Source organism: Panthera uncia, assembly GCF_023721935.1.
Source record: "Panthera uncia isolate 11264 chromosome C1 unlocalized genomic scaffold, Puncia_PCG_1.0 HiC_scaffold_3, whole genome shotgun sequence".
Lineage (NCBI taxonomy): Eukaryota > Metazoa > Chordata > Mammalia > Carnivora > Felidae > Panthera > Panthera uncia.
Genome location: NW_026057584.1, coordinates 111363681 through 111376774, shown reverse-complemented (window position 1 = coordinate 111376774; position 13094 = coordinate 111363681).

Sequence of the window (13094 nt, the reverse complement as noted above, 5' to 3'; positions counted from 1 at the left end):
TTCATCCATTCTTGCCACCATGGCATCCATTCAAGATTGTATCTCAGTTAAAGCATTTTTAATTTTGTCCTGACTAGACTTTATTTTTTTTTTTTATCTCTGCAAGAAGGGATTCTATGATTTTTTTCAGCCCCAGCTAGTATTCTTATTATTGTGATTCTAAATTCTGGTTCAGACATCTTGCTTGTATCTGTATTGATTAAGTCTCTGGCTGTCATACCTTCCTGTTCTTTTTTTTTGGAATGAATTCCTTCATCTTGCCATTTTGGAGGAAGACAAAGAATTAGTAAAATTAAAAATTAAAATTGAAAAATTAAGAACAGCACAAAAACATCAAATAATGGAAGCTAAATCCTAGGTGTTTTTTGGTCTGGTTGTTGAAATAAGCTTGATAGAATAGAGAAAAAAGGGAAAGAAAAGAAAATGGTTGGGGAGGGAAGGAAAATTTTTGAAAATAAAAAATAGAATAAAATGAAATGATGAAAGTAAAACAGAATTTTTAAAAATTTACAAAAAAGTAAAAAATACAGTAGAAAAAAATGAAAGAATAATCTTTTTTTTTATAAAAACATAAATGATGACTGGCTCCATTGGCAGCAAGGTTCCCAGACTGAAGACTGGGGCTCCAGGTGGGATCCATATGTGATGACAGGGGCTGTAGCAGCCACCTTGGAGTCAAGGATGAACATCATATCTGGAGGATAATAGAACCATCTGATCTTTGATCTGTTATAAGATCTTTCACATTGGAGCATATTTATTTGCCTCATTATTTTCCATATTATTACTCCATGGTATGTGAAGTGAGAGACTATCTCATTCCAATAACTAAGATAGAGAGTATGGGTGGTGGAGCAGCGGGGGGGGGGGGGGGGGGGCGGTACACAGAATCTGGGGAAGGCTCCAGGCTCTCAACTGTCAGCACACAGTGAGATCATGACCTGTGCTGAAATCAGACACCCAATTGACTGAGCCACTCAGGTGCACACACGATCCTTTTTCTTAAGTTTATAGGAAACTGATTGAATATTTACTTTCTACTTGTTTTAAACCCTGGAATAAAGAAAAGAGAATTTCAATATATACATCCCATCAAGATTTAGAGATTTGCATCCTAACTAGACACTAGATTTATGATAATGCCTACATTCATACCATGCCTCTCAAGGAGATAGAACATTAGTTTTCAAATTCCAGTGGGCTTAAACCATGCATATTCCTGGGCCACCCTCTCATGGGCTCTTGGAAACTGTGTGATTAAACACTTAATTCTGATACCCCAGGTCATTGGATTATACTTTGAGAAGGACTTCAAATGATTGCAGTAAGCAAAACTCCTCTTACTTCTGTCTTACGAACAAAAGATCTGAATGCATTTTCAGATGGAATTAATAGAGTATGTTCTAGTCTCCACTAGATGGTAGCATATAAAAACTTTGACTTTTGAACACCCTTTATTTTAATTGTGTGATTTTAAAGAAAAGATTGTTAAATAAGTGGTTTAAAACATTATTTAGGATAAAGACATTTCCAGGTGTCCACGGGGACAACCTGGAGGGCCATAAATGTGTGTTGCAAACTGGTGGAGAAAAAACAGGTGGTGTGGGCATAGAGGGGTGGTAACTCCTTCTATGGAGAAACAAAGGGAAGAGAAAGAGAGGTTGGGGAAGTGTAGGACTATATCTGGACAAAAGAAAAACCATGGAATGGGACAGACAGAGATCCAATCTCTAACTTCAAGGCTTTCTCCAACTGGGGCCAGCTGACCTGTTCGCACACCTGGGGAGGAGGGGAGCCAGCCCCGGGCTCAGTAACTAGTTCAGAGGTGCAGTCTGCAGTGGGAGAAAGCAATCCCCTCCCTGGAGTGCAGTGGGAAGAAAGTATATAACCATTCAAAGGACAAAGACTGCCTATGCCTGCCAGCCAGAGGCCAAATGTCCAGGTGTGGAGAAGCACTTCCCAAGAAACAAGGCACACAGAGAGGGACTCTTTAAGACATCAGGGTTTAAATCCCAGCTGAGTGCCAGAGAGGCATGGGAGTCAACAGAGCAGGACAAACCGCCTCGTTCACACCCGTGGCACTGTGAGGATGGTCTGAACAGAGTGGTTTGGGTCACTCTGTCTGTGGAGGAGACACTGGGGTGTCACCATTTTTCTCCCCATCACCAACAAGGGGGGGCTTCAGGGAACCAACAGTGGGCCCACAGTGGAGGTGGGACCCACCTATAGAAAACCACGCCCCTCCACACCTGGTAACTTTGTATCTACTGGAGTGGGATTAACATGATGGACTAGACAGGCCCTCATCCAGACCAGTGCTGCCACTGGTTCCGAGGCACCCAGTGATTTTTCATTTTCTGATTTAATTTTTGGACAATTCTTATTATACATATTTTTTTTTCTTCCTTTTTTCCTTATTTATTCCCTCCTCTAGTCTGGTTACTCTGGTTCTTCATTTGTTTAAGCAGACATATTTAATCTATTCTCTTTATGCCTATTCTTTATCTCCTTTTTTATTTTATGTGGAAGGAGGGAGATAAAATAAGTTTTCTAAGGAATTTGAAAGCCAGGCTTTCAGGACCTTGAAGGACTAGCTGCTGTTAAGATATCGTTACATTTAGCTTTTAATAAAACAAAACACTAAGACACTAAGACAGCCATGAGTTGCTTGAGGAAGGTCACTCTGAATGTTTTAGGTGTCTATCGGTGGGCTACAAGCTGTGTGATTTAATTTAAACTATATTTCTCTTGCCTTGATTTTCCTCATCATTTACTGTCATGGTTCTAGAGCCTGCTAACTGGGCCCAGTCTTGGCACAGACCCTGCTTGCATGCCACTTTGCCTCTTGAGGATGCTGATTCCTTATGTGTGAGGTGGGGATTAGGATAGTTCATCCCCACAGCCCACCTAGCACCCTGCCACTGCTCACAGGGTGCTCTCCACTCTCCAAAACCACCGATTTCATGATGGTGGCACCCCTGTCCCAAGCCTATCTTCTGTACTTCCTTGGAAACAGCATGGAGTTGAGGTAGGCGGGAAAAAGGTTAGAGCTCTGATTGACCAGGAGCAGGACACAGTGGGGCACCAGCAGACCTGGAGTTGAGTCCTGGCCCTGAGTTTCCTGCATAATTGTTGGGTTTTCCTTGGATTGTTTCCTCACCTGCAAACTTCTCATGTGCGTAGTTGTGGAAATGACACGTGGGAAGCCTGGAAGGCACATGTCCCAATGCCAGACATGTCCTTCCCTCACCCTGAGCACCTTCAAAAGCAGCTCAGATGGTGAGCAGCAAATGTCCTATACCCCATCTTCTCCAAAGTTCCCTTTATCTCCCACATTTCCTGAAAACAGTTTTCCTGTGGTTTTTCAGTGGCAGGCTGCCTTTGTCCTTAGACCCACCTGCCTGGTATGCCCTGGCTCCTGCCCAGTAGTGACTCCTAGCTCCTGAAATGTCTCCAATTCCCCACACCTGATGCCCCCTTTGAGGCCCAGTCATCATGCTTCCCCACCCTGCCCATTCTGGTCACTTTCTCCAGCTTCCATTCAAAACTCTCAGTCTTGTCCTCTATGTCTCAGACTATATTAGGGAGAGGTGTAGTACTTTTATTCTTCAGCTTTTGTGTGTGGTGAGGTGGGAGGGATATACATAACTTCTCAACAGGAGGCCAATTTAGAGAAAGAATTATCTCAAAAATATGTGTGGATGTGGCTTTATCTAATAGAGTGAAACCTAATGAAATCCACCCAAGGACCACAAGGTTCTGGAGTTTATGTCAGCAGAAGTACTGGGGTCTTCTACTGACAGGGACAGATAAAATACAAAATGGAAGTTGGACCCTTAGATCTCTACTAGGGGGAAGGAAGTTGACAGAGCTACTCAGGTACAAATTTTGTGCAGCTATGTAGTACTTCCCCCTAAAAAGGACACAATAATTGTTTCCAATCATTATTTTCTTTATTATTTTTTTCAGAGAACCTCCATTATTCCAAATAAATTTAGAGCAATATATTAAAGTTCTTCTTTAAAATATAGTCATTGAGATTGCAGCTATAACTCATGAAATTATCTATTAAGGACTACATGACTCATGCAGAAAAATTTAGGACTTCATTCATGTAAATCCCTAAAGCACTACAAATGTTCTCTTATAAAGTTTGAAGATTTCTTGTTAAGGTTAAGAAAATATTAAAGGGCAAGAAAAAGTAAGGAAGAGGGAAGGAAAAACAAAACAATTCAGAGAGTATAAAAGAAGCAAATATTAGGGAGGGGCCAAGATGGCAGAGTTGCATGGAAGTTTCTTTGTCTCTCTCATCCCTGAGAAAGGGGAGGGTTTAAATACCATTAAGATAAATGGTATAAATACTATAAACAGGGGATTGCAGAGTCTGAAACTTCTCAGCTCCATACCTGGCAGAGCTCTGGTGGGAAGAGTGAATCCCCAGGAGTAGACAGCAAGGTCTGAGGGGTCCTTGGGCCACACAGGGAGAGGCAGTTCCTCTGCTGGGAGGACATTTGGTAGAAGTTCTGTGGCTTCTCCTAGGCAAAGGTCCCACTGGACCCCAGAGAACAGCCACATTTGCTGGTGTTGGAATAAGGACGTTAAGGGTAAAGCCTGGGGCCAGATGTGTGTTGTGATTTACCATAATCCCTGAAATGCTGCTGCTACATGATCTCATAAACTTCTTCTGGGGCAGGCTGTCACCCAGCCATAGTCTCTGGGCATCTGTAGTAGCACAATCACGTGAACGTTCCTGGGGGTGTTGGCACCCAGCCATTGCTCAGCGAGATCCTCCCCCAGAGGGTCGGAGCAAGTCAAAGCCGCAGTACCCTCAGAAGTGAGGAGTTTGGAAACACAGCTCCATCTAAGATAAAACTCAGGAAGGAGGTGTGACACCTGGCAGGGTGATGGCTTGGTCACAGACAGCATAAAAGTGGGGAATGGATGGAAGCTGGAGACAAAGGAGGAGTGCTCAATTGCTGGTTGGCGAGAGCACAGAGTTCTGATACTAGAGACTAGGTAACTGGGTGACACCATTTTCACCTCTCCCTCACATGTACTTACACCAGTACATGCACCACAACCATCGGCCCCACTACAGTAAACACCGCCATCTAGTGGAGAATGTGGACATTACACCAACCCCTGACCAAGGCACATAAGCGTGCTCTAGGGGAACACCACAAGTCTCCCAGCCTTGTTAGTTCACAGACTATAAAGTGCTTCATAGTTCAACTTCTAGGGGAAACCAGATGTAATTTCAATCATATTTCATTCTGTTCACTGGTCCATCTATTCAATTTTTTCTTTTCTTTTCTTTTCTTATTCTTGAAAACAGAAAGAGAAAATTTTATTTTTATTTTCCTTTTTAAAAATACAACTTATTGTCAAATTGGCTAACATACAGTGTGTATAGTGTGCTCTTGGTTTGGGGGGTGTATTCCAGTGGTTCATTGCTTACATACAACACCCAGTGCTGATCCTAACAAGTATCCTCCTCAAAGACTGTCACCCATTTTCCCCTCTTCCCCTTGCTCCCCATCAACCCTCAGTTTGTTCTCTGTATTTAAGAGACTCCTATGGTTTGCCTCTCTCCCTCTGTTTGTAACTATTTTTCCCCTTCCCTTCCCTCATGGTCTTCTGCTAAGTTTCTCAAATTCCACATATGGTGAAAACATGATATCTGTCTTTTCTGACTCATTTCACTTAGCATACTACCTTCCAGTTCCATCCACGTTGTTGCAAATGGCATGATTTCATTCTTTCTCATTGCCAAGGAGTATTCCATTGTATATATAAACCACATCTTCCTTATCCATTCGTCAGTTGATGGACATTTATGTTCTTTCCATAATTTGGCTATTGTTGAAAGTGCTGCTATAAACATTGGGGTACATGTGCCCCTATGAATCAGCACTCCTGTATCCTTTGGATAAATTACCAATAGTGCTATTGCTGAGTTGTACGGTAGTTCTATTTTTAATTTTTTTGAGGAACCTCCACACTGTTTTCCAGAGCGGCTGCACCAGTTTGCATTCCCACCAACAGTGCAAGAGGGTTCCCGTTTCTCCACATCTTTGCCAGCATTTGTTGTTTCCTCAGTTGTTAATTTTAGCCACTCTGACCTGTATGAGGTGGTATCTCAGTGTGGTTTTGATTTGTATTTCCCTGATGAAGATGATGAGCATCTTTTCATGTGTCTGTTAGCCATCTGGATGTCTTCTTTGGAAAAGTGTCTATCCATGTCTTCTGCCCGTTTCTTCATTGGATTATTTGTTTTTTGGGTGTTGACATTAGTAAGTTCTTTATGGATTTTGGGTACTGACCCTTTATCCTATATGTCATTTGCAAATATATTTTCCCATTCCATTGGTTGCCTTTTAGTTTTGTTGATTGTTTCCTTTGCAGTGCAGAAGGTTTTTATCTTGATGAAGTCCCAATAGTTCATTTTTGCTTTTAATTCCCTTGCCTTTGGAGACGTGTCAAGAAAGAAATTGCTGTGGCTGAGGTTAAAGAAGTTGTTGCCTGCTTTCTCCTCTAGGGTTTTGATGGTTTCTTGTCTCACATTTAGGTCTTTCATCCATTTTGAGTTTGTTTTTGTGTATGGTGTAAGAAAGCGGTCTAGTTTCATTCTTCTGCATGTTGCTGTCCAGTTCTCCCAGCACCATTTGCTAAAGAGACTGTCTTTGTTTCATTGGATACTCTTTCTTACTTTGTCAAAGATTAGTTGGCCCTATATTTATGGGTCCAATTCTGGGTTCTCTATTCTACTCCATTGGTCTGTATGTCTGTTTTTGTGCCATTACCATACTGTCTTGATGACTACAGCTTTGTAGTAGAGGCTAAAATCCGGATTGGTGATGCTCCTGATTTGGTTTTCTTTTTCAACATTACTTTGGCTATTCGGGGTCTTTTGTGGTTCCATGCACATTTTAGGATTGTTTGTTCTGGCTTTGAGAAGAATGCTGGTGCAATTTTGACTGGGATTGCATTGAATGTGTGGATTACTTTGGGAAGCATTGACATTGTAACAATATTTATTCTTCCAATTCAGGAGCATGGAATTTTTTCCATTTCTTTGTGTCTTATTCAATTTCCTTCATAGGTTTTCTATAGTTTTCAGCATATAGATCTTTTACATCTTTGGTTAGGTTTATTCCTAGTTATTTGATAGTTCTTGGTGCAATTGTAAACTAAAGGATCAGTTTATTTATTTCTCTTTCTGTTGCTTCATTATTGGTGTATAGAAATGCAACTGATTTTTGTACACTGATTTTTGTACCCTGCAACTTTGCTGAATTCATGTATTAGTTCTATCAGCCTTTTGGTGGAGTCTTTCAGGTTTTCTGTGTAATCATGTCATCTGCAAAAAGTGAAAGTTTGACTTCTTTTCCAATTTTGATGCTTTTTATTTCATTTTGTTGTCTGATTGCTGATGCTAGGACTCCCAACACTATGTTAAGCAACAATGGTGAGAGTGGACATCCCTGTCATGTTCCTGATCTCAGGGGGAAAGCCTTGGTTTTTCCCCATTGAGGATGATATTAGCTGTGGCCTTTTCATATATGGCTTTTATGATGTTTAGGTATGTTCCTTCTATCCCGACTTTCTTGAGGGTTTTTATTAAGAAAGGATGCCGTAATTCGTCAAATGCTTCTCTGGATCTATTGACAGGAACATATGGTTCTTATCCTTTCTTTTATTAATGTGACATATCACATTGATTGATTTGCAAATATTGAACCAGCCCTGCAGCCCAAGATGAATCCCACTTGATCATGGTGAATAATTCTTTTTATATGCTGTTGAATTTGATTTGCTAGTATCTTGAGAATTTTTGCATCCATGTTCATCAGGGAAATTGGCCTGTAATTCTCCTTTTTGGTGGGGTCTCTGTCTGGCTTGGGAATCACAGTAATGCTGGCTTCATAGAATGAGTCCTGAAGTTTTCTTTCTGTTTCTATTTTTTGGAACAGCTTTAGACAGATAGGTATTAACTCTGCTTTAAATATCTGGTAGAATTCCCCTGGGAAGCCAGCTGGCCCAGGACTCTTATTTGTTGGGAGAGTTTCAGTTTCTTCACTAGTTATGAGTCTGTTCAAATTTTCTATTACTTCCCGTTTGAGTTTTGGTATTGTGTAGGTGTCTAGGAATTTGTCCATTTCTTCCATTTTGTCCATTTTGTCGGCATATAATTTTTCATAGTATTCTCTGATAATTGTTTGTATTTCTGAGGGATTAATTTTCATTTTCATTTGTGGGTTTATCTATATGGGTCCTCTCTCTTTTCTTTTTGAGAAGTCTATCTAGGGGGTTATCAATTTTGTTATCTTTTCAAAAAAATCAGCTTTTAGTTTCATTGACCTGTTCTGGTTTTTTTGGACTCTATTTTGTTTATTTCTGCTCTGATCTTTATTCTCTTCTTCTGCTGGCCTTGGCATTTCTTTGTTGTTCTGCTTCTAGTTCCTTTAGGTGTGCTGTTAGATTTTGTATCTGGGATTTTTCTTATTTCTTAAGATAGGTCTGGCTTGCAATGTATTTTCCTCTTAGGACTGCCTTTGTTGCATCTTTGTGGGGAGTTTTAAAAACATTGTCTTCCCCTGTTCTGTCCTGTGTGTGCAGTGTCCTTTTCCCACCCTCTTGCTGTATTACAACAAGCTTCATAGAGGCAGAGGCTGTGTTCTGGTGTCTGTGACACAGCCTCATTGTGGAGCAATGGCTTGCAGCTGGAATATTGCATCCAAGGACCCTATAATGACCTTCCCCTCCCAGCCATGGAAGGCAGGGCTGAGAAGAGTTTGCTCCACTGGTATTCATGTGCATTTTCCCCTCCATGTGACCTCTGTATGTCTTCAGTTCTTCCGTGGGTGCTCAGGGCTGAGACAGGACTGTGTGCATAGTGGTATTCTCCATTTCTTGGGTTACGTATCTGCCTACATGTTGCCTGCCAAAGGAAAATTCTGATGAATGTATGATCTCTTATGGTTGATCATTATTGCTACTAGAGAAACATCATGTATGCACATAAAAGACTCAATCCAGCATCCTCATCACTGTTCTGCTTATATTGGAGATAACATAAATATCCATCAATAGGTAAAGGATATAGAGTGGTGGTATAAACAGAGAATGAAATGCGGTAAGGCATTTTCTCTTTCTTTCTTTCTTTCATTTTCATTTTGCAAATTTTCATTTTCTTTCATTTTCTTTCTTTCTTCCTTCCTTCCTTTCTTTCTTTCTTTCCATCCAATTTAGTTAGCATATAGTCTAATAATGATTTCAGGAGTAGAATCCAGTGATGCATCCCCTGCATATAACACCCAGTACTCCAACAAGTGTCTTCCTTAATGTCCCTTGCCCATTTAGCACATCCCCCCACCCACAACCCCTCCAGCAATTCTGTTTGTTCTCTGTATTTAAGAGTCTCTTATGTTTTGCCCCCCTCCTTGTTTTTATATTATTTTTGCTTCCCTTCCCTTATGTTCATCTGTTTTGTATCTTAAATTCTGCATATGAGTGAAATCATATGATATTTGCCTTTCTCTGACTAATTTCACTTAGCATAATACCCTCTAGTTTCATCCATATAGTTGCAAATGGCAAAATTTCATTCATTTTGATTGCTGCATTTTGATTCCATTGTATATATGTATATATATACTGCATCTTCTTTACTCATTCATCCATCGATGGCTCATTTGGGCTCTTTCCATACTGTGGCTATTGTCGATAGCACTGCTGTAAACATTGGGGTGCATGCGTGTAGGGCATTTTCATAGAATGAACAATCTGTGTAAGAAAAACACTGGCTTACAAGGTATAATATTGAGTAAAAAAAAGGCAATAGTGGAATTAATCATAGTTCAACACCAAACATGAACACCAATACTATATATGATTTGGGAACCGTGTATTTGCATTGAAAGTTCAAACGCATGGGTAGGAGGAATATAGACTAAATTTGGGATGGAGGCTTCCCCCTGGGGAGGTAGGAGAGGGAGCAGGCCAGAGGATAGTGACAAAGGCAGCTGTAAGCCATGTGTGAAATGTTTTTTTTATACTTATATGCTACACATGTATATATTGCATATAAAATATACAATATTTTATATTTTATATATCTATGTGTATATATATATATATATAACATTAAAACAGTATATAAAATTATTGGAAGCAAATATGGCAAAATACAAACATTTGTTAATTCTGGATAGTAGGCCCATGAACATTTGTTAGTTCCTCTCTGCATTTTTCAATATATTTAAAATAGCTCACAATGATAATAAAAGAACATAGTGTTATATATTAACTTTTAGAATTAAATAAATGAACAAAATGAATCCTAAGTAGTAGCAGGGTGAGGTGAAGAGAGGGCCTGAGTCTACAGAAGATGGGAAGGAGCAGCCTCCACAGAAGAGACAGGAAGAAACCAAGGGATTGGCTATGGAGGAGAGCACCAGGTGAGGGCAGGTCAGACTGTACAAGGCTGGGAGGCTCGTGGGCAGCTGCTGCACAGGGAGGCACAGTCCCAATACTTCTTCAGCTGGGACAGAAGTGAGAATGATTTTCCAGTCTTTATGGGCCTTTTTGGACTTCAGGAGGGGGTAAATGAGATGGTAAGAATTATATGCACAGTTAAAGAGGCTTTTCATGCTAAAATACAATAAAATAATCTTTACTTACTGCCTCAGTGACTGCATGAATAAAAAGTTCCTCTGGGGGTGCCTGTGTGGCTCAGTCAGCTAAGCGCCCAACTTCAGGTCATGATCTCACAGTTCGTGAGTTTGAGCGCCACTCTCAGCACAGAGCCTGCTTTGGGTCCTTTGTTTCCCTCTCTGCCCCTCCCCCACTCACTTACACATGCCCTCTCTCTCTCTCTCAAAAATAAATAAAAATTAAAAAAATTAAAAAAAAAGTTTCTTTGACTACAATGTGGAGAAAGGTTAATGGACACCCTAGTGTGTGTAGAAGGTGAGACCTGGGCCAGTCCTGAAGACCAAGAGACACTCAGGTTTGCATACAGGTAATGAGGACCAAGCACTATGGTCTTTCTGGCCCAGCTACCCCAGCCAGGCTCCAGGTGTTATCATCCATTTATTTATTATCCCAAGATTTACCAGGTAGGAGTGCTGACCCGGAAACACCATCTGAAAGGGGAGGAATGCAAATAGGCTGTGGCCCTGCATTCAGGGAGCTCGGTGTGGTAGAGAACAAGGCCAACAACCGAACACAGGAGATGGAGAGAATAGTAGGGCCTGTGGGAGCTATCAGAGTTTTAATTTATATTTCATCAGTATATATTTTTTATTTTTAAAATCTAGGTTTAACCAGGAGATGCAGATGACATTCCAATATTACTTGATTATGGATTGAAACTCTGCTATATATATATATATTTGTATATATTTATACATATTTTATATGTATATATAAATTTTCTTTTAAGTATGATATACACTCAATGTGGGGCTTGAACTCAAGATCTTGAGATCGAGAGTTGCATGCTCTACTGACTAAGCCAGCAGGTACTCTGAAAATTTGCTAATTCTAAAGATGTCAGTATGGTGAAGGCCTCTAGGATTTCAGGGACAGTTCTTAAAAAGTGGCATATCTACCAATGGAATGGTCAACTTAGGACCTGTCTTTGCAAAAGTATTCCTCTTCTACACATCTGGTCCATCACAAAGAAATCTCACTCTGCCTCCAGGCCTCCTCCAGTCCATTGTCCATCTGGATGTCAGCTCTGTCCTCATAGTAGGTAAGTTTTGTCTTGTTGCTCTGCAGTGTTCATTGCTTCCCCCCTCCTCCTTCTTGCCACAGCCCATGTGGCCCACAGGCAGTGCCCAGGCAGTGTTGGGTCCTTCATCTTCCTGGCTCTGCTCAAGCTGAGTCCCTCATTTGGAACTTCTACCCCATCTCTTTTCCTTGTCTCAGCAACCGGCCTTCAGGTCAAGCCACTTTAAGCCTCAGCCTAGCATTTACATGACCTCTCTGTGTGACAGGCACTGAGGGTCTGCTAGTGAGCAGGACAGCCTCTATGGATCTGATTCTGATAACAAAGTTAGATGTGACTCACACAAGGAAACACTAAAACAAATTGTTGTATATAGAAAAAAAAAAGCAGGGGTGGAAATATATGAGTATAAAGAAGATAGCTGTGATCCATTCCAGCAGGTAGGAGACATTTGCCAAAAAATTCCTTCAAACTGATAACTGGCTGATAAGGAAGGGGGGTAACAATGTTTCCAGGCAGCAAGAGTCACATGTTCTTTAAGGAATGGAAAGGAGGGAAGTGAGCTGGAGCACAGACTGAAGATGGAGGGAGGGGCAAGGGATGGGCTGCACTTGGTCTCATGTATTAGGGCAAAGACCTTAGTCGTTATCTTAAGAGCAATGAGAAGAGTTTTATTTAAAATAGGAGCAACATGTTGATGCTATGCTAGTGATCCTGTTATGGTAAGACTGTTGAGGAGGAAGATTATGGTGACAGTGACGATGGTGATGATCATGTGATGATGAGGACAGTGATAACAGGGATGAAATAAGGATAAGACCAATGTGATGGTGACAGTGATGCTGAAATGGTGATAATAATGGTGATGATGAAGATATGTAGATTGAAAATGAATAAACAAATAAACAGAAAGAACCAGACCTATAAATACAGAGAACAAACTGATGGTTGCCAGAGGGGGTGGGGGTGGAGGAATGTGCAAAACAGGTGAGGGGAGGTACAGGCTTCCACAGAGAATATAGTCAAGGGTGTTGTAACAGCGCTGTGTGGTGACATTTGTGGGGAGCACAGCATGACATATAGACTTGTTGAATCACTAGGTTGCACACCTGAAACTAATTTAACACTGTGTGTCAACTATACTCAAAAAAACAAAAATATAATCTAAAAAATTTAAAAAAAAGATGTGTTGACTGAGATGCTGATGGAAATGGTGATGGTGGTGAAGAGTCCAGCACCAATACCTTCTAGGACGGTAGAGACAGGAGGACTGTCCTGGACACTGATGGAGCAAGGATGGAAACAACACATGATGTGGAGTGAGACACACCAGAGCTCTGCCATCTATTTTCTGGATGCC